Below are 25,631 nucleotides of genomic sequence, written 5' to 3'. Positions count from 1 at the left end.
TTAATATTCATAAACTAAACATGTATTTAATATTCATACACTAAACGTGTATTTAATATTCATACACTAAACATGTATTTAATATTCATACAATAAACATGTAGTTATTATTCTTACACTTAATATGTATTTAATATTAATACAAAAACATGTATTTATTTTTAATAAACTAAACATATATTTAATATTTATACACTAAACACGTATTTAATATTAATACAAAAACATGTATTTAATTTTAATACACTAAACATATATTTAATATTAATACACTAAACATGTATTTAACATTCATACACTAAACATGTATTTAACATTAATACACTAAACATTTTTTTAATATTAATACACTAAACATGTATTTAATATTAATACAAAAACATGTATTTAATTTTAATAAACTAAACATTTAATATTAATACACTAAACATGTATTTAATATTCATACACTAAACATGTAGTTATTATTCATACACTAAACATGTATTTAATATTAATACACTAAACCTGTATTTAATATTTACAAACTAAACATGTATTTAATATTAATACACTAAACATGTATTTAATATTTATACACTAAACATGTATTTAATATTAATACACTAAATATGTATTTATTATATATCCACTAAACATGTATTTAATATTAATACAAAAACATGTATTTAAGTTTAATAAACTAAACATATATTTAATATTAATACACTAAACATATATTTAATATTAATACACTAAATATGTATTTAATATTTATACACTAAACATGTATTTAATATTAATACAAAAACATGTATTTAATTTTAATAAACTAAACATATATTTATTATTCATACACTAAACATATATTTAACATTCATACACTAAACATGAATCTAATATTAATACACTAAACATGTATTTGAGATTTATACACTTAACATGTATTTAATATTAATACAAAAATATGTATTTAATTTTAATAAACTAAACATATATTTAATATTATTACACTAAACATATATTTAACATTTATACACTAAACATGAATTTAATATTAATACACTAAACATGTATTTGAGATTTATACACTTAACATCTATTTAATATTAATACAAAAAATGTATTTAATTTTAATAAACTAAACATATATTTAATATTATTACACTAAACATGTATTTAATATTCATACACTAAACATTTAGTTATTATTTATACACTAAACATGTGTTCAATATTAATACACTAAACATGTATTTAATATTAATACACTAAACATGTATTTAATATTTATACATTAATCATGTATTTAATATTAATACTCTAATCATGTATTTAATATTTATACACTAAATATGTATTTAATATTAATACACTAAACATGTATTTAATATTAATACAAAAACATGTATTTAATTTTAATAAACTGAACATATATTTAATATTTATACATTAACCATGTATTTAACATTTATACAGTAAAAATGTATTTGATATTAATACACTAAACATGTATTTAATATTTATACACTAAACATGTATTTAATATTAATACAAAAACATGTATTTAATTTTTAATAAACTAAACATATATTTAATATTAATACACTAAACATGTATTTAATATTAATACATTAAACATGTATTTAATATTCATACACTAAACATGTAGTTATTATTCATACACTAAACATGTATTTAATATTAATACAGTAAACATGTATTAAATATTTGTACACTAAAAATGTATTTAATATTCATACACTAAACATGTAGTTATTATTTATACACTAAACATGTATTTAATAATAATACACTAAACATGTATTTAATATTTATACACTAAACATGTATTTAATATAAATACAAAAACATGTATTTAATTTTAATAAACTAAATATATATTTAATATTAATACACTAAACATGTATTTAATATTTTTACACTAAACGTGTATTTAATATTCATACACTAAACATGTGTTTAATATTAATACACTAAACATTTAGTTATTATTCATACACTAAACATGTATTTAATATTTATACACTAAACATGTATTTAATATTAATACACTAAACATGTATTTAATATTTATACACTAAACATGTATTTAATATTAATACAAAAACATGTATTTAATTTTAATAAACTAAACATATATTTAATATTTATACACTAAACATGTATTTAACATTTATACACTAAACATGTATTTAATATTAATACACTAAACATGTATTTAATATTTATACACTAAACATGTATTTAATATTAATACAAAAACATGTATTTAATTTTAATAAACTAAACATTTATTTAATATTAATACACTAAACATGTATTTAATATTTATACACTAAACATGTATTTAATATTCATACACTAAACATGTAGTTATTATTTATACACTAAACATGTATTTAATATTAATACAGTAAACATGTATTAAATATTTATACACTAAACATGTATTTAATATTAATACAAAAACATGTATTTAATTTAATAAACTAAATATATATTTAATATTAATACACTAAACATGTATTTAATATTTTTACACTAAACGTGTATTTAATATTCATACACTAAAAGTGTATTAAATATTCATACACTAAACATGTGTTTAATATTAATACACTAAACATGTAGTTATTATTCATACACTAAACATGTATTTAATATTTATACACTAAACATGTATTTAATTTTTATACATTAATCATGTATTTAATATTTATACACTAAATATGTATTTAATATTAATACACTAAACATGTATTTAATATTAATACAAAAACATGTATTTAATTTTAATAAACTGAACATATATTTAATATTTATACATTAACCATGTATTTAACATTTATACAGTAAAAATGTATTTGATATTAATACACTAAACATGTATTTAATATTTATACACTAAACATGTATTTAATATTAATACAAAAACATGTATTTAATTTTTAATAAACTAAACATATATTTAATATTAATACACTAAACATGTATTTAATATTAATACATTAAACATGTATTTAATATTCATACACTAAACATGTAGTTATTATTCATACACTAAACATGTATTTAATATTAATACAGTAAACATGTATTAAATATTTGTACACTAAAAATGTATTTAATATTCATACACTAAACATGTAGTTATTATTTATACACTAAACATGTATTTAATAATAATACACTAAACATGTATTTAATATTTATACACTAAACATGTATTTAATATAAATACAAAAACATGTATTTGATTTTAATAAACTAAATATATATTTAATATTAATACACTAAACATGTATTTAATATTTTTACACTAAACGTGTATTTAATATTCATACACTAAACATGTGTTTAATATTAATACACTAAACATTTAGTTATTATTCATACACTAAACATGTATTTAATATTTATACACTAAACATGTATTTAATATTAATACACTAAACATGTATTTAATATTTATACACTAAACATGTATTTAATATTAATACAAAAACATGTATTTAATTTTAATAAACTAAACATATATTTAATATTTATACACTAAACATGTATTTAACATTTATACACTAAACATGTATTTAATATTAATACACTAAACATGTATTTAATATTTATACACTAAACATGTATTTAATATTAATACAAAAACATGTATTTAATTTTAATAAACTAAACATTTATTTAATATTAATACACTAAACATGTATTTAATATTTATACACTAAACATGTATTTAATATTAATACAAAAACATGTATTTAATTTTTAATAAACTAAACATATATTTAATATTAATACACTAAACATGTATTTAATATTTATACACTAAACATGTATTTAATATTCATACACTAAACATGTAGTTATTATTCATACACTAAACATGTATTTAATATTAATACAGTAAACATGTATTAAATATTTATACACTAAACATGTATTTAATATTCATTCAATAAACATGTAGTTATTATTCTTACACTTAATATGAATTTATTATTAATACAAAAACATGTATTTAATTTTAATAAACTAAATATATATTTAATATTAATACACTAAACATGTATTTAATATTTTTACACTAAACGTGTATTTAATATTCATACACTAAAAGTGTATTTAATATTCATACACTAAACATGTGTTTAATATTAATACACTAAACATGTAGTTATTATTCATACACTAAACATGTATTTAATATTCATACACTAAACATGTATTTAATATTAATAAACTAAACATGTATTTAATATTTATACAATAAACATGTATTTAATATTCATACACTAAACATGTATTTAATATTTATACACTAAACATGTATTTAATATTAATACAAAAACATGTATTTAATTTTAATAAACTAAACATTTATTTAATATTAATACACTAAACATCTATTTAATATTTATACACTAAACATGTATTTAATATTCATACACTAAACATGTAGTTATTATTTATACACTAAACATGTATTTAATATTAATACAGTAAACATGTATTAAATATTTATACACTAAACATGTATTTAATATTAATACAAAAACATGTATTTAATTTAATAAACTAAATATATATTTAATATTAATACACTAAACATGTATTTAATATTTTTACACTAAACGTCTATTTAATATTCATACACTAAAAGTGTATTTAATATTCATACACTAAACATGTGTTTAATATTAATACACTAAACATGTAGTTATTATTCATACACTAAACATGTATTTAATATTTATACACTAAACATGTATTTAATATTAATACACTAAATATGTATTTATTATATATCCAATAAACATGTATTTAATATTCATAAACTGAATATATATTTAATATTAATACACTAAACATGTATTTAATATTAATACACTAAACATGTATTTAATATTCATACACTAAACATGTAGTTATTATTCATACACTAAACATGTATTTAATATTAATACACTAAACATGTATTTAATATTTTTACACTAAACATGTATTTAATATTCATACACTAAACATGTATTTAATATTAATACACTAAACATGTATTTAATATTAATACAAAAACATGTATTTAATTGTAATAAACTAAATATATATTTAATATTAATACACTAAACATGTATTTAATACTAATACACTAAACATGTATTTAATATTTATACACTAAACATGTATTTAATATTAATACAGTAAACATGTATTAAATATTTATACACTAAACATGTATTTAATATTCATTCAATAAACATGTAGTTATTATTCTTACACTTAATATGTATTTAATAATCATATACTAAACGTATATGTAATTATATACTAATCATATATTTAATATTCATACAGTAAACATGTATTTATTATCCTCTAAATAAGGCACACTTGGAAATAATGAATTTCTTTATGTGTGCAGTTGCGGCAGAAGTCCACAGGAGGGCGCACGTTCCCTCTTAATAAGTCCGGTCCTCTACGTCTCTCTCTCTCTTTTTCCTTTTTTTTTTCTTTTCTTTTATTTTTACATAAGTTTGGTTTTTCAAACACTTATATTTATACACTAAACATGTATTTAATATTAATACACTAAACATGTATTTAATATTCATACACTAAACATGTATTTAATATTAATACAAAAACATGTATTTAATTTTAATAAACTAAACCAATTTAATATTAATACACTAAACATGTATTTAATATTCATACACTAAACATGTATTTAATATTAATACAAAAACATGTATTTAATTTTAATAAACTAAACATATATTTAATATTAATACACTAAATATGTATTTAATATTCAGACACTAAACATGTATTTAATATTCATACACTAAACATGTAGTTATTATTTATACACTAAACATGTATATAATATTAATACACTAAACATGTATTTAATATTAATACACTAAACATGTATTTAATATTTATACACTAATCATGTATTTAATATTAATACACTAATCATGTATTTAATATTCATACACTAAATATGTATTTAATATTTATACACTAAACATGTATTTAATATTCATACATTAAACATGTATTTAATATTCATACACTAAACATGTATTTAATATTCATACATTAAACATGTATTTAATATTTATACACTAAACCTGTATTTAATATTAATACACTAAACATGTATTTAATATTTATACACTAAACATGTATTTAATATTAATACAAAAACATGTATTTAATTTTTAATAAACTAAACAAATATTTAATATTATTACACTAAACATGTATTTAATATTTATACACTAAACATGTAGTTATTATTTATACACTGAACATGTATTTAATATTAATACAGTAAACATGTAGATATTATTCTTCCACTTAATATGTATTCAATATTAATACAAAAACATGTATTTAATTTTAATAAAATAAACATATATTTAATATTAATACACTAAACATGTATTTAATATTTTTACACTAAACGTGTTTTTAATATTAATACACTAAACATGTATTTAATATTAATACAAAAACATGTATTTAATTTTAATAAACTAAACATATATTTAATATTAATACACTAAACAAGTATTTAATATGAATACACTAAACATGTATTTAATATTAATACACTAAACATGTATTTAATATTTATATACTAAAAATATATTTAATATTAATACAAAAACATGTATTTAATATTCATACACTAAACATGTATTTAATATTTATACACTAATCATGTATTTAATATTTATACACTAAATATGTATTTAATATTTATACACTTAATATGTATTTAATATGTATACAATAAACATCTATTTAATATTCATACATGAAATATGTATTTAATATTTATACACTAAACATGTATTTAATATTAATACAAAAACATGTATTTAATTTTAATAAACTAAACATATATTTAATATTAATACACTAAATATGTATTTAATATTTAGACACTAAACATGTATTTAATATTCATACACTAAACATGTAGTTATTATTTATACACTAAACATGTATATAATATTAATACACTAAACATGTATTTAATATTAATACACTAAACATGTATTTAATATTTATACACTAATCATGTATTTAATATTAATACACTAATCATGTATTTAATATTCATACACTAAATATGTATTTAATATTTATACACTTAACATGTATTTAATATTTATACACGAAACATGTATTTAATATTGATACACTAAACATGTATTTAATATTCATACATTAAACATGTATTTAATATTCATACACTAAACATGTATTTAATATTCATACATTAAACATGTATTTAATATTTATACACTAAACCTGTATTTAATATTAATACACTAAACATGTATTTAATATTTATACACTAAACATGTATTTAATATTAATACAAAAACATGTATTTAATTTTTAATAAACTAAACAAATATTTAATATTAATACACTAAACATGTATTTAATATTTATACACTAAACATGTATTTAATATTCATACACTAAACATGTAGTTATTATTTATACACTGAACATGTATTTAATATTAATACAGTAAACATGTAGATATTATTCTTCCACTTAATATGTATTCAATATTAATACAAAAACATGTATTTAATTTTAATAAAATAAACATATATTTAATATTAATACACTAAACATGTATTTAATATTTTTACACTAAACGTGTTTTTAATATTAATACACTAAACATGTATTTAATATTAATACAAAAACATGTATTTAATTTTAATAAACTAAACATATATTTAATATTAATACACTAAACAAGTATTTAATATGAATACACTAAACATGTATTTAATATTAATACACTAAACATGTATTTAATATTTATACACTAAAAATATATTTAATATTAATACAAAAACATGTATTTAATATTCATACACTAAACATGTATTTAATATTTATACACTAATCATGTATTTAATATTTATACACTAAATATGTATTTAATATTTATACACTTAACATGTATTTAATATGTATACAATAAACATCTATTTAATATTCATACATGAAATATGTATTTAATATTTATACACTAAACATGTATTTAATATTCATACATTAAACATGTATTTAATATTCATACACTAAACATGTATTTAATATTTATACACTAAAAATGTATTTAATATTCATACACTAAACATGTATTTAATATTTATACACTAAACATGTATTTAATATTCATACACTAAACATTGATTTAATATCAATACACTAAACATGTATTTAATATTTATACACTAAACATACATTTAATATTTATACACTAAACATGTATTTAATATTCATACACTAAAAATGTATTTAATATCAATACACTGAACATGTATTTAATAATCATATACCAAACATATATGTAATTATATACTAATCATATATTTAATATTCATACAGTAAACATGTATTTAATATTAATACACTAAACATGTATTTAATATTTATACACTAAACATGTATTTAATATTAATACAAAAACATGTATTTAATTTTAATAAACTAAACATATATTTAATATTAATACACTAAACATGTATTTAATATTTATACATTAAACATGTATTTAACATTTATACACTAAACATGTATTTAATATTAATACACTAAACTTGTATTTAATATTAATACAAAAACATGTATTTAATTTTAATAAACTAAACATATATTTATTATTAATACACAAAAAATGTATTTAATATTTATACACTAAACATGTATTTAACATTTATACATTAAACATGTTTTTAATATTTATACACTAAACATATATTTAATATTAATACAAAAACATGTATTTAATTTTAATAAACTAAACATATATTTAATATTAATACACTAAACATGTATTTAATATTTTTACACTAAACATGTATTTAATATTAATACACTGAACATGTATTTAATAATCATATACTAAACGTATATGTAATTATATACTAATCATATATTTAATATTCATACAGTAAACATGTATTTATTATCCTCTAAATAAGGCACACTTGGAAATAATGAATTTCTTTATGTGTGAAGTTGCGGCAGAAGTCCACAGGAGGGCGCACGTTCCCTCTTAATAAGTCCGGTCCTCTCCGTCTCTCTCTCTCTCTTTTTCCTTTTTTTTTCTTTCTTTTATTTTTTTTTACATAAGTTTGGTTTCTCATACACTTATATTTATACACTAAACATGTATTTAATATTAATACACTAAACATGTATTTAATATTTATACACTAAACATGTATTTAATATTTATACACTAAACATGTATTTAATATTCATACACTAAACATGTATTTAATATTTATACACTAAACATGTATTTAATATTCATACACTAAACATGTATTTAATATTTATACACTAAACATTGATTTAATATTTATACACTAAACATGTATTTAATATTTATACACTAAACATGTATTTAATATTTATACACTAAACATTGATTTAATATTTATACACTAAACATGTATTTAATATTTATACACTAAACATGTATTTAATATTCATACACTAAACATGTATTTAATATTAATACACTAAACATGTATTTAATATTAATACACTAAACATCTAATTAATATTAATACAAAAATATGTATTTAATTTTAATAAAATAAACATATATTTAATATTAATACACTAAACATGTATTAAATATTTATACACTAAACATGTATTTAATATTCATTCAATAAACATATAGTTATTATTCTTACACTTAATATGTATTTAATATTAATACAAAAACATGTATTTAATTTTAATAAACTAAACATATATTTAATATTTTTACACTAAACGTGTATTTAATATTTATACACTAAAAGTGTATTTAATATTAATACACTAAACATGTATTTAATATTAATACACTAAACATGTATTTAATATTTTTACACTAAACGTGTATTTAATATTCATAAACTAAACATGTATTTAATATTCATAAACTAAACATGTATTTAATATTCATACACTAAACGTGTATTTAATATTCATACACTAAACATGTATTTAATATTAATACACTAAACATGTATTTAATATTAATACACTAAACATGTATTTAATATTCATAAACTAAACATGTATTTAACATTTATACACTAAACATGTATTTAATATTCATAAACTAAATATGTATTTAATATTCATAAACTAAACATGTATTTAATATTCATACACTAAACGTGTATTTAATATTCATACACTAAACATGTATTTAATATTAATACAAACACATGTATTTAAGTTTAATAAACTAAACATATATTTAATATTAATACACTAAACATGTATTTAATATTTATACAGTAAACAAGTATTTAATATTAATACAAAAACATGTATTCAATATTCATACACGAAACATGTATTTAATATTAATACACTAAACATGTATTTAATATTTATACACTAAACATGTATGTAATATTAATACAAAAACATGTATTTAATTTTAATAAACTTAATATATATTTAATATTAATACACTAAACATGTATTTAATATTCATAAACTGAACATGTATTTAACATTTATACACTAAACATGTATTTAATATTCATAAACTAAACATGTATTTAACATTTATACACTAAACATGTATTTAATATTAATACACTAAACCTGTATTTAATATTTATACACTAAACATGTATTTAATATTAATACACTAAACATGTATTTAATATCAAACACTAATCATGTATTTAATATTAATACACTAATCATGTATTTAATATTAATACACTAAATATATATTTAATATTTATACACTTAACATGTATTTAATATTTATACACGAAACATGTATTTAATATTTATACACTAAACATGTATTTAATATTCATACATTAAACATGTATTTAATATTCATACACTACACATGTATTTAATATTCATACACTAAACATATATTTAATATTCATACACTAAATGTGTATTTAATATTCATACACTAAACATGTATTTAATATTAATACAAACACATGTATTTAATATTTATACACTAAACCCGTATTTAATATTAATACACTAAACATGTATTTAATATTTATACACTAAACATGTATTTAATATTAATACAAAAACATGTATTTAATTTTCATAAACTAAACATATATTTAATATTATACACTAAACATGTATTTAATATTTATACACTAAACATGTATTTAATTTTAATACAAAAACATGTATTTAAGTTTAATAAACTAAACATATATTTAATATTAATACACTAAACATGTATTTAATATTAATACAAAAACATGTATTTAATTTTAATAAACTAAACATATATTTAATATTATACACTAAACATGTATTTGATATATTAATACACTAAACATGTATTTAATATTCATACACTAAATATGTAGTTATCAATTATACACTAAACATGTATTTAATATTCATACACTAAACATGTATTTGATATTAATACACTAAACATTGATTTAATATTAATACACTTAACATGTATTTAATATTTATACACTAAAAATTTATTTAATATTAATACACTAAATATGTATTTATTATTTATCCACTAAACATGTATTCAATATTCATAAACTAAACATGTAGTCAATATTCATACACTAAACGTGTATTTAATATTCATACACTAAACATGTATTTAATATTAATACAAACACATGTATTTAAGTTTAATAAACTAAACATATATTTAATATTAATACACTAAACATGTATTTAATATTTATACACTAAACATGTATTTAATATTAATACAAAAACATGTATTTAATTTTAATAAACTAAACATATTTAATATTAATACACTAAACATGTATTTAATATTCATACACTAAACATTGATTTAATATTAATACACTAAACATGTATTTAATATGTATACAATAAACATGTATTTAATATTCATACATGAAACATGTATTTAATATTTATACACTAAACATGCATTTAATATTCATACATTAAACATGTATTTAATATTCTTACACTAAACATGTATTTAATATTTATACACTAAACATGTATTTAATATTCATACACTAAACATGTATTTAATATTTATACACTAAACATGTATTTAATATTCATACACTAAACATTGATTTAATATTAATACACTAAACATGTGTTTAATATTTATACACTAAACATGTATTTAATATTTATACACTAAACATGTATTTAATATTCATACACTAAACATGTATTTAATACTAATACACTGAACATGTATTTAATAATCATATACTAAACGTGTATGTAATTATATACTAATCATATATTTAATATTCATACAGTAAACATGTATTTATTATCCTCTAAATAAGGCACACTTGGAAATAATGAATTTCTTTATATGTGCAGTTGCGGCAGAACTCCACAGGAGGGCGCACGTTCCCTCTTAATAAGTCCGGTCCTCTCCGTCTCTCTCTCCCTCTTTTTCCTTTTTTTTGTTTCTTTAATTTTTTTTTTACATAAGTTTGGTTTCTCATACACTTATATTTATACACTAAACATGTATTTAATATTAATACACTAAACATGTATTTAATATTTATACACTAAACATGTATTTAATATTAATACACTAAACATGTATGTAATATTTATACACTAAACATGTATTTAATATTAATACAAAAATATGTATTTAATTTTAATAAACTAAACATATATTTAATATTAATACACTAAACATGTATTAAATATTTATACACTAAACATGTATTTAATATTCATTCAATAAACATGTAGTTATTATTCTTACACTTAATATGTATTTAATATTAATACAAAACATGTATTTAATTTTAATAAACTAAACATATATTTAATATTAATACACTAAACATGTATTTAATATTTTTAAACTAAACGTGTATTTAATATTTATACACTAAAAGTGTATTTAATATTAATACACTAAACATGTATTTAATATTAATACACTAAACATGTATTTAATATTTATACACTAAACATGTATTTAATATTCATACACTAAACATGTATTTAATATTAATACACTAAACATGTATTTAATATTAATACAAAAACATGTATTTAATTTTAATAAACTAAACATATATTTAATATTAATACACTAAACATGTATTTAATATGAATACACTAAACATGTATTTAATATTCATACACTAAACATGTAGTTATTATTCATACACTAAACATGTATTTAATATTTATACACTAAACATGTATTTAACATTTATACACTAAACATGTATTTAATATTAATACACTAAACTTGCATTTAATATTTATACACTAAACATTGATTTAATATTAATACACTAAACATATATTTAATTTTCATACAGTAAACATGTATTTAATATTTATTCACTAAACATGTATTTAATATTCATACACTAAACATGTATTTAATATTAATACACTGAACATGTATTTAATAATCATATACTAAACGTATATGTAATTATATACTAATCATATATTTAATATTCATACAGTAAACATGTATTTATTATCCTCTAAATAAGGCACACTTGGAAATAATGAATTTCTTTATGTGTGCAGTTGCGACGGAACTCCACAGGAGGGCGCACGTTCCCTCTTAATAAGTCCGGTCCTCTCCGCCTCTCTCTCTTTTTTTCCTTTTTTTTTGGGTTCTTTTATTTTTTTTTTTACATAAGTTTGGTTTCTCATACACTTATATTCATACACTAAACATGTATTTAATATTAATACACTAAACATGTATTTAATATTTATACACTAAACATGTATTTAATATTAATACAAAAACATGTATTTAATTTTAATAAACTAAACATATATTGAATATTTATACACTAAACATGTATTTAACATTTATACACTAAACATGTATTTAATATTAATACACTAAACATGTATTTAATATTAATACACTAAACATGTATTTAATATTAATACAAAAACATGTATTTAATTTTAATAAACTAAACATGTATTTAATGTTAATACACTAAACATGTATTTAATATTAATACACTAATCATGTATTTGATATTCATACACTAAACATGTATTTAATATTCATACAAAAAACATGTATTTAATATTTTTACACTAAACATGCATTTAATATTCGTACACTAAAAGTGTACTTAATATTTATACACTAAACATGTATTTAATATTCATACACTAAACATGTATTTAATATTCATACAAAAACATGTATTTAATTTTAATAAACTAAACATATATTTAATAATAATACACTAAACATGTATTTAATATTTATACACTAAACGTGTATTTAATATTTATACACTAAACATTATTCATATGAAATATGAAATTATTACATATTTGTATTTGTAATTGTTAATAATCCCATAGATTATCACCTTTATATGATATACATATGTACTGGTTGACATCTGAAACATCTTCTTGACCACTTCAGGAAGCATATTATTAATTACTTTATACATCGTTTCAACAATACAATTTTAAAATGTGTGACTTTTTGAATCATCTGTTGGTTCTCTTTAATCTATTTTATTCATTATTGTTATTACTCTGTATTATGATGATTGTGTTGTGATTATTTTATATGTATGTCCCCAGACCTTTATGCAGTATAAAAGTGAGAGAAAATGGCAGATTTATTTGTGGAAGGATGGCTAAGTTTTTACATTTGTGGATATATTAAATAAATCAAGTATTGTGTTTTAAATGTTTTTTAGGTTTTTTGTTTTATTTTAACATCCCCAAAACATCAATATCAGTCAAAGTTTGGAGTGTCAGGCAAAAGCCAATATTGTACATCATCCCACTTTGCATACATTCATAAAATAAACTGTTTATTTTGTTTCCCTATCACAAAAACGAACAAGTGTTGTCTTCAATTGTAAAAGAACATTGTAAAAATAATTTCAAGTGGTTAATTCCGTTTTTTTTTTCTTAAATTAACTCCTTTGCCTTAGGAAGCATGCAAACTTTCAAGTTATGAGTATTTTTTGTTCCAGAGAAAATACAGTAAAACAGAAATAGTAAATAATTTAAAAAGATAATATGCAGCAAGTAGAATATTTTTAAAGAAAAAGCCTTTATCAATTTTGTAATATTTTTTTATTCACAGGTCGTACTTAATAAAATCTTCAAATATTGAAATATTTTTTATCACTCAATAAGTGCATCAGTGACCAAATGCCTTTTTCAACCCATTGCTGTTCAAAGATGGATTTGTTTCTCATTTTAATATAAGAACAATTCCATAGTGGAGTATTGTGTGTGATGAAGTTTTGTTTGTAAATTAGTTTCCAGTACAACAACACTTGCTGGTAGGGATGGGTACTGTTCACTTCTAATTCCATGTTTTATGTGTTATATATGTCAATATATTGTGTGTTTGTATTTTGCCAACATGGTAGAATCACATGATAGGCAGGTTGTATCATGTTTTTCTGTCACCTGTCATGGCACACACACTGTCTGCTGTGGGAACACCAAGAGGCTCCATTGTGAGCCAAGCAGGACACGCCCCCATGCTCGTTGCGCAGACCGCGCCCACGCGCCGACACAGCAGGTGGCAATCTCCTAACGACACACCTGGGACTAATGAGAGGCGACAGAATAAAGAGCTTCGTCGCTGACTGCTTCTTGTGGGAACGTAGCCCTGGTTACAGTAAGTTCTCGCGTCTCTGGCTCCCCTCTTGTGCTTTCTCTCTTGTCTGTTGTTGCCTTCCTTGTGCCTGGCCCTGATTTTGTCCTTTTGTCTTCTCCTGTTCCCACAGCCTTCGTGCCTCAGTCGTTGCCTTGCACTTCTACCCGGATTCTGATTGCCTCCCTTGATTCTCGACCCCACACCCGGATTTGGACCTCGGACGCTTCTCTCCTGCCCCACGGACCTTGCTTGGATCACGAACCCTTTGGGATCTTCCTCTCTGGACTTGGACGCTGCCACAACCAACACACACCTTCAACAAACCCACGGTAATTCACATTGTGTTAAAGGGGAACATTATCACAATTTCAAAAGGGTTAAAAACAATAAAAATCAGTTCTCAGTGGCTTGTTTTTTTCAAAATTTTACCGGTCCCGGAATATCCCTAAAAAAAAGCTTCAAAGTGCCTTTTTTTTGCTCCTTGCCTTGACACTGTTCATTTTCCTGTGACGTCATACAGTGCTGCCAATACAAACAAACCATGACGAATATCACAGCAAGATATAGCGACATTAGCTTGGATTCAGACTCTGATTTCAGCGGCTTACGCGATTCAACAGATTACGCATGTATTGAAACAGATGGTTGGAGTATAAAAGTATTGAGATAAAAACTGAAGCTATTGAGCGAATAGCTATTGACGCTACTCATAACCATAGCATGGCCGAATAGCTGCGTTAGCATTGCCGGTAAAATGTGCGGACCAAACTATCAGGACTTTCCCATCTTGTGACACTCGAGCAACTTAAATCCGTCGATTGATAAGTGTTTTTTTCGCATTAAATGTGGGTGGAAGGAAACGTAATATTGTTGCAAATGCATCTGCAGGTTATCCATACATCTCTGTGCCAGGTCTGCTTTAGCACCGCTGGTAAATAGCATGTTAGCATTGATTAGCATTGATTAGCATAGCATGTTAGCATCGATTAGCTGGCAGTCACGCTGCGACCAAATATGTCTGATTAGCACATAAGTAAACAACATCAACAAAACTCACCTTTGTGATTTCGTTGACTTTATCTTTGCAAATGCATCTGCAGGTTATCCATACATCTCTGTGCCATGTCTCCCTTAGCATCGCCGGTAAAATGTGCACACACTCCGGCACATTCAATGGGGGTCTGGCAGCAGATTTCTTGCCACTTTCGCATCTTCGGGCCAGTGGTGCAACTTGAATCCCTCCCTGTTAGTGTTGTTACACCCTCCAACAACACACCGACGAGGCATGATGTCTCCAAGGTTCCAAAAAATTGTCAAAAAAACGGAAAATAACAGAGCTGAGACCCAATGTTTGCAATGTGTTGAAAATTAAAATGGCGGCTTTATTACCTCGGCGATGTTAAGTTCACCACAGAGCGACGTCCCACCTCAGTAGAAGCATTTAAGTCTCACCTTAAAACTCATTTGTATACTCTAGCCTTTAAATAGACTCCCTTTTTAGACCCGTTGATCTGCTGTTTCTTTTATTTTTCTTCTATGTCCCACTCTCCCCTGTGGAGGGGGTCCGGTCCGATCCGGTGGCCATGTACTGCTTGCCTGTGTATCGGCTGGGGACATCTCTGCGCTGCTGATCCGCCTCCGCTTGGGATGGTTTCCTGCTGGCTCCGCTGTGAACGGGACTCTCGCTGCTGTGTTGGATCCGCTTTGGACTGGATTCTCGCGACTGTGTTGGATCCATTGTGGATTGAACTTTCACAGTATCATGTTAGACCCGCTCGACATCCATTGCTTTCCTCCTCTCTAAGGTTCTCATAGTCATCATTGTCACCGACGTCCCACTGGGTCATTATTGTCACCGATGTCCCACTGGGTGTGAGTTTTCCTTGCCCTTATGTGGGCCTACCGAGGATGTCGTGGTGGTTTGTGCAGCCCTTTGAGACACTAGTGATTTAGGGCTATATAAGTAAACATTGATTGATTGATAAACAGAAAGGCGTTTAATTGGCCAAAATTCACCCATTTAGAGTTCGGAAACCGGTTAAAAAAATGTATGGTCTTTTTTTTCTGCACCATCAAGGTATATATTGACACTTACATAAGTCTGGTGATAATGTTCCCCTTTAATTTCCACACATAGTCTAACATCCACACACATAGTTGCATACACACTCCACGTATTCATTAAAGACTCAATAAACCCGTTGAGCTATACCTCCTGTTGTTGTGCGGTCTCCTTCCCCCTTGTCGATACATAACATCACCTTGAGGAAATGGCATAAAGAGGAAGATGACAATATAATGTCACTTGGACAATGATATACAGAACAGAGGAGATTTAGTTCATTTTTATTTTTGCTTTTAGGTGAATATTTTTTTTTTATTATTTCACAAAACTTCTCCATTACCCAGCTCTGGATTTCTGGTAGCTGGTTAAAAAGAGATGGAAGTGGATATATGGAGGGGATGTATGAGGAAGGTATGGACGTGGATAGGAACAGAGGGGAGGGAGGAAAGAAGCGGAGAGGAGGTCATGAAGGAAAGTAGCGCACTAAAAGAGTAGAAAGGTGGAAAAAGATGATGGTGGATAATTGCAAGATTATATATGAATTGAAGTCAGATGAAGACATGAAGGATATTAGTTTGATGACACTGGTTAAGGGTTGAAAGAAGGACATTGGAGAGGTGGAGATGGCCACGTGTTACGATTCATTTGTTGTTTGCTTTTGTGTATTTTCTTATGTTTGGACTCCGCCGATCCCATTGTTTGAGCACTTCCTTGTTTGTTTTTGTCACCATGGCTACTTCATTCGCTCCACCTGCTCTTACTTTCGGACGCACACCTGCTTTTGATTGTTGTGTTAGTATTTAAGTCCGCCTGCTACCTGAGTTCATTCTGGACGTTTTGCTTGCTCAATGCAACAGTTTGGTTGTTTCCTCCCGAGCCTTTTGTTTGTTCCTCGCTAAGTTTTAGCTTAGCCTCTGCGCGCTCGGCTCGCGCTGCTTTGGACTTTGAACTCAACCCTTGCTAACATTAGCATTTTACTTCCCGTGCTTTGGCGCACCTTTATTTTACCCTTTTGTCATGTGTTATTTTGGATTTCTATATTAGAACCAGTTCCTACCTTCATCCTGCTTGCTCCGGGTCCTTTGGCATCAAGAGGTGGCCCTCCTCCCACATCCACCATGCGACCACACCGTAACAGAGGGTGTGTGAAGTGTAAATAGTGACAGGTTGTAGAACATGTTTAAATGCAATGTGAATACTAAAGACCTGAAAAGCTCTAGAAAGGCCAGTGCAGTCTCTAAACGTTTTGACTCGAGGGCCACAATTGGATAATATATATATATAATATTCCACAGAACTCAGCAAGTACATTTGGAACCTCAAAGACAATAATGTTGAATATTCAATAACATGGCAAACTCTTGCATCCAGCACACCTTACAACAGTGGTAATAAAAGATGCAACCTATGCTTAAAAGAGACACTGTTTATTATACATCACCCAGACCCGTCATCACTCAACAAGCACAGTGAAATCATCTCAGCATGCCGTCACAGACGGAAACACCTCCTAGGTAACACATGAGCCAATCACCACACCCTACGCCTGCCTGTACCCACCCACTCTGTGCCCTATATAAACCATTGTATGTGAATGCTTCCATTAAAATCTCCTGATGATTGAGGGAACCCCTCATGAAACAGTTCTGTAGAGATGAAGTAGTCTTGTGATTTTTCCCACACCTACATATTGCGCTCTACCATGGTATCGAGCACTATTCTCTGGATAATCCAATCAAGATATATATATATATATATATATATATATATATATATATATGTCCCCACCTTCTACCATTCTAGTCACGTCCGTTGTGTCCTTAAGCAAGACACTTCACCCTTGCTCCTGATGGATCCTGGTTAGCGCCTTGCATGGCAGCTCCTGCCATCAGTGTGTGAATGTGTGTGTGAATGGAGAAATACTATCAAAGCGCTTTGGGCTCCTTAAAAAGAGGTAGAAAAGTGCTATACAAGTACAAACATTTACCATTTATATATATATATATATATATATATATATAAATCCCATACATGTGTATATTCATGTATATATACACATATATTGATATACTATACATAATATTAACGGGACGGTGTGGCGTTTCCAGTGAGGGTTGGACTTTGTCACCCATTCTGTTCAAAACTTTCATGGACATAATTTCTAGGCGCAGTCAAGGTGTTGAGGGTATCTGGTTTGGTGGCTGCTGGATTCGGTCTCTGTTTTTTGCAGATGATGTGGTCCCGATGGCTTCATCTGGCCAGGATCTTCAGCTCTCACTGGATCGGTTCACAGCCGAGTGTGAAGCGACTGGGATGGGAATCAGCACCTCCAAATCCGAGTCCATTGTTATCATTCGGAAGAGGGTGGAGTGCCATCTCCAGGTTGGGGAGGAGACCCTGCTCCCAAGTGGAGGAGTTCAAGTACCTCGGAGTCTTGTTCACGGTGTGGCGTCTTCAGTAATACGGACGTGGTGAAGAAGGAGCTGAACCGGAAGGCAAAGCTCTCAATTTACTGGTCGATCTACGTTCCCATCCTCACCTATAGTCATGAGCTTTGGGTTAGGACCAAAAGGACAAGATCATGGGTAAAAGTGGTCGGAATGAGTTTCCTCCGCCGGGTGGTGGGTCTCTCCCTTAGAGATAGGGTGAGAAGCTCTGCCATCCGGGAGGAACTCAAAGTAAAGCCGCTGCTCCTCCACATGGAGAGGAGCCAGATGAGGTGGTTCGGGCATCTGCTCAGGATGCCACCCGAAGGTCTCTCTATGGAGGTGTTTTGGGCACATCAAACCGGTACACTTTAAATAAAATAAAAAGTTGAGAAAACACACATTTTCAAGGTAACTTGATGCAACAAGATTTTTGCGTTTTACTATTGTTGACTTAACTAGTTGAGATAAGAGTTATGTCAACTCAGATCTTCTTGTTCACCAAATTATTATATTTACGTCGGACCAACAATAAAGTTCATTCTTCAATTCCATATATTATTACCTTCAACTAACTCATATATTCTTGTTGAACTTTGACTACTGTTCTTGACTTAACTAAGATTTCAAAGTTTAGATAAGAGTTTTACCAACTCGATCTTGTTCACCAAATTATTATATTCACGTCGGACCAACAATAAATTTCATGCTTCAATTCCATGTATTTTCACCTTCAACTAACTCGGAAATTCTTGTTACTTCAGTTACTAAAATTCCTTTACAAGTCAAGTAACATTTATGTTGCGATAATTTTTTTTTTAAATGCTGAATGAATAAATAAAATAAAGAGCAGACATCAAAATATATCCATTTCTCATTTAGAAACATGTTTAACATAAGGGTTCAATTGGGTGTGTCAGAGACCTTGACACTTTCCCAGCTATTTTCTTTAAAGTGAATAAACCAGCTAAGAAAGTTAAAAGCTAAGAAATAAATGCTTTTACAGCAGCCAGGCAATATAATTGTGTAATGATTTGATGATAGAATTATCATCATAGATAGAGAAAATGTGTTTAGTAAATTAGAAAAGTTGACAAACTTGATCAGCTGACAGTGAATATGCACCTCTTGTCAACCTCACTTAAATGTAAAGAAAAAGATATATCTACATTTAAGTGAGATTCACAAAATACCAATATGCTACATAACAAATGGCAGTACCGAGTTCTGGCGGGTTATGTGGCATAATGGCGTTTTGTGAATCTCACTCAATTTTAAATACATTTTGAAAAAAAAACATTTTCAAAAAATGGTGTATCTCACTTAATTGTAAATACATTTTGAAAATAAATATAATTGTTTTCCGTGTGGCCTTGCATGTTTTAAATCACTGGCCGTGAAGTTTTATATGAGCACCAACCACAATGCACTAGAACAGGCAGAAAACATAGGTTGGCTTCCACATTAAGAGTCACAGCAAAAGCTTTGTTTTCAGAGACCTTGTCCGCTGAGAGCACTGAGAGCCCATCCATCCATCCATTTTCTACCACTTATTCCCTTTTGGAGTCACGGGGGGCGCTGGCGCCTATCTCAGCTACAATCGGGCGCCAGGCAGGGTACACTCTGGACAAGTCGCCACCTCATCGCAGGGCCGCACTGAGAGCCAAGCTGGAAAAAGATAGACTGAATTGCTTCAAAGGTGTACGTCATCTCCTTTGGATAATCAATGTTGATGGCATACAGTAGGCCAAAGAGGTATGCAAAGGCGGTACCGAGGTCTGGCAGGTCATGTAGCACCATGGAACCTTCCAACACAACAGCCCAGTCCCGTAAGTTGGGTGATACAGCAGGATCATCTTCTTCAAGGATTGTAAGGATGCCAACAGACATGCCTCTGAGCACTCTTTCTTCAGGGTCACTTTCCTGAGGGTAAGTAACACATGCATGATTGAGTGTTAGGTCCAACAAAAGGATGTCATTGTGTGGATCTTCTGGGAACGATTACAATTTTACAATGTTCAAAAAAATGGAAAAAACCCTTAAATTACTTTCAAATGAATTGAAGGTAGAACATTAACCATTAAATATTAAAAAAAAATTGGGGCAGGAACTTTTCTTTATGGTTAAATGCTTTGGCTAAAGAATATGACATTTGGGCTTTCAAAAACAAATCTGGGCACAAAATGAAATCTACACAAAGTGTATTATGCATAAAATCTTTGTCATCAGCTATGAGATCCTACTCCATCCATCCATCCATTGTGTACCGCTTATTCCCTATGGAGTCGCGGGGGTTGCTGGTGCCTATCTCAGCTACAATCAGATCCTACTCAAAATGTTAAAATAGTAATAGTTTTTTAGCTTGTTGCTCCACTCTCTGGTTCAAGGCAAGGCAACAGAAATCATTCATTTTAACTGTTCGTGCATTTTGGAAGGAATAGGCGAAGATTGTTCATCGCAAGTAAGCTTAGCTCAAAAACTAGCAGTCAATTGTAAGTGTTAGTATGCCGCCGCCGACTGTGAGCCAGGGTGAATTTAGTTTATATTCAACAGACATTCATCAGCAACGTCGTTTTCTCTTCTGCAACTTAAAACTAACAGCATGTAGTCGGAATAGAGTTGTAAAGTTTATCTTCTGACTGTTGGCGAAGGCAGGCTACCAATAGATTACCAGTATTTGAGCTAATCTAACAAGCGATGAGGAAACATTGGCTGATTCTTCTTCAAAAATACATCCACAGTTAAAGGAATGGTTTCTATCGACGGATCTTAAACCAGAGAGCAGGGCAACAAGCTAGAATATGAAAATGTTGAACTATTCCATTGAAGCTACATTAGGCCAAATTACTTTTAATTTTCAAGTAAATGTCCTATTATTATTATTACTTACCAAATGCTGCAGGAAAAACGTATGTGACAAACTCCCAGCCGTCCTCGTGTGGGTTGCTGTGACATTGAACACACGACGCATCGTAGCAGGTTTGATTCCCATTTATTGGTTCAAACAACCTTTCTTCGGGCCAGTCGGGCGCACCCATTTCTAGTGCGCTGGCACCTCTTCCTGGTCGCTCTGCACCCTTTGGTGTTCGCCTGCTGCGTCTGTGGCGGGGACTCGTTGCGGACTGCTCTCTGTCGTCGGGCTCGTGGTCGGGCTGCCATGGTTTCCTTTCCTTTCCTGTCTTCCCTCTCGCAATCGTGCCCCCTTCGCCTCTCTTAAAGTCTAGGAGCAGATGCGCAGATTGTGAGCAGATGTGTGTCCTACGCACCTGACTCCGATGGCCGTCCTCCTGCCGCTCCGCGTGCGTCACGCCGCATGCCCCGCCTCCTGGCCTTCATCTTGGTCCAGAACGCCTCTGTCCGCCCGCTGTCGGCCCGTCGGCTGCGTCTCTCCACACTTAGTTGTGTCGTCCCAGACAAAAACGGGGAGGCATCTCAGTGCTGTCATCTTTCGGTGAGACACAATGTCTGATGTCTATAGAGTATACAGTGGAAAACATAAGCATGTACATTAGTGAAGCGCCATAGTGGATTTATACAAATGGCAAAATCAAAAGTTGTTTTTAGTAATGACCAGTAGACCGCAAGTCTGACCAGTAGCATGCTCAAGAAAAGGGAAAAAAAACACTTCAAGCCTTCAGACTAAAGCATTTTGTACTTTTGCAAATTAAAAACTGTTATAATTATCAAATAGCACAAACTAAGAACATATAGCAATGACTGATAAGATCCATTTTACTGACACATGTCCATCACTTACTTGTTCATCAAGCTTATCCAGGAAGTCTTCTATTTGCTGACCAATAGCTTCCTTTCTAGCCCGGTACAGTCTGAGCAGGCGAGGCACATAATTCTCAAGGCACTCATTGAAAGTCTTCAGGAGGTCTTTGCTGGTGATGCCATGACATTTTTCAGATATCTGAAAAACACAATCAGCGGAGCAATGGCATTTAACTTTAATCACAATGTGAGCTTTTGACTTGAGATTTCAGGGCTGATGGTATAGTGGGGTGCTTTATGTTGGAGGAGCATGTAGTGGAGTGGGAGGGCAGGTATAGTGCAGTGTGTCAATAAATGCGTACACTCCTACACCTATTCCATACAGTGCAATGAACACATAAGTACGACAGTTAATAAATAAATGACAGCCATACCTCTTGATTGGAGCTTTCCAATTTGCAATATTTGCACTGCATTCAATCCTCCCCTGAAACACAAGAGACATGAAATGGAAATATTTAGTTTCACTAAAAGCATTTAGCTGCAGACAATAATCCATTTTTTTCCCACCACCTCTATCTTCAACAGATACTTCATACACCTTATATTACATATAAATAATATAGGCTACACCACACAGACATGCTACACTTACCATACTCAGTATTATATCAGTTACTTTGTCTACATATTCATGGTAAGTACTCAAATACATGTTAACTTTACTCAACAGGTCCTACAGGTAAGTATTAGCAAGTAATATTAGCTATGGAAATACTGTGTTTAGTGTAGAGTCACCCCTTTGAACATAAGTGTGCCACGATCCGTGGTCCGGATCATGTTTTGTTTAGTTATGCTCGGTTAGTTTTGGACTTCTTTTAGTTCCTGGTTGCACTTCCATGTTTGTTCTGTCTCCATGGTTACCTCATTTGTTCCACCTGCACTGACCGTTTGACGCACACCTGTTTATGATTATTGTTTCTGTATTTAACCAGACTGAATAATTGTATTAACGTGTCTTAATACTCTCTTGTTCTCAGTTGATCTGCTTTTCCAGCAGGGCACAGACTTGTGGAAGTGAATTACAGTGAGCCGTTTGGGACGGGAGAACAAAAATAAATAGGCGGTCAATAGTAGAACAACCCGTTGGCTAAAAAAAAAAAATGGCCTTTACATGGTTGACTATCTTGAAAATATAGAGAAATAAAGGGCGGCGGTGTTAATTGATACGCCTACGTTACGCTCACGTCTCTCTCTCGCCCACCATGAATTGATTAACGTGGACCCAGACTTAAACAAGTTGAAAAACTTATTGGGGTGTTACCATTTAGTGGTCAGTTGTACGGAATATGTACTGTGCAATCTGTGAATAAAAGTTTCAATCAATCAATCAAAACCGTGTGAATTCCTAGCCAACTAATCACGGCAGCACTAGTACCCACAACACATTTGAACGGGGGGGATATCCCCGGCCTACGGCTAGAGCAGAGGTGTCAAACTCACTTTAGATCGGGGGTTACATGGAGAAAAATTGCCGGACTGGTAAAATCACAGCACGATAACTTAAAAATAAAGACAACTTCAGACTGTTTTTCATTGTTTGAAAATAGAACAAGTGTAAAACTTTTTTTTTACACTGACATGCTGTGGTTAATCATTTTGTTTGTTGTTATTTATATTTTCTGAATACATTATGTGATAATGTTCATCAGTCAACTCATTGGTG

The 25,631-nt window shown here is 27.3% G+C and overlaps 2 long non-coding RNA genes across 2 annotated transcripts in view; both read right to left on the bottom strand.

Moving 5' to 3' along the window:
* LOC133546610 (uncharacterized) overlaps positions 1-18,906 on the bottom strand; it is a 68,290-nt gene extending 49,384 nt beyond the window's left edge. The window contains exon 1 of the long non-coding RNA XR_009805248.1: positions 18,820-18,906. This is a non-coding gene — a long non-coding RNA (uncharacterized LOC133546610). The remainder of the gene's footprint in view (positions 1-18,819) is intronic.
* A 2,599-nt stretch (positions 18,907-21,505) lies between these two features.
* On the bottom strand, positions 21,506-24,775 carry LOC133546609 (uncharacterized). The gene is made up of 6 exons (XR_009805247.1): positions 24,561-24,775; positions 24,340-24,392; positions 23,946-24,104; positions 23,079-23,660; positions 21,961-22,111; positions 21,506-21,856 (listed from the first exon to the last, which is right to left on the bottom strand). It is a non-coding gene; the product is annotated as an uncharacterized LOC133546609 (long non-coding RNA).
* Between the last annotated feature and the right edge of the window lie 856 nt (positions 24,776-25,631).

This window comes from Nerophis ophidion, unplaced genomic scaffold (genome assembly GCF_033978795.1).
Source record: "Nerophis ophidion isolate RoL-2023_Sa unplaced genomic scaffold, RoL_Noph_v1.0 HiC_scaffold_34, whole genome shotgun sequence".
NCBI classification, from domain to species: Eukaryota; Metazoa; Chordata; class Actinopteri; order Syngnathiformes; family Syngnathidae; genus Nerophis; species Nerophis ophidion.
Note: the sequence above shows the minus strand (reverse complement) of the source record. Positions and strands in the feature narration are given on the sequence as shown.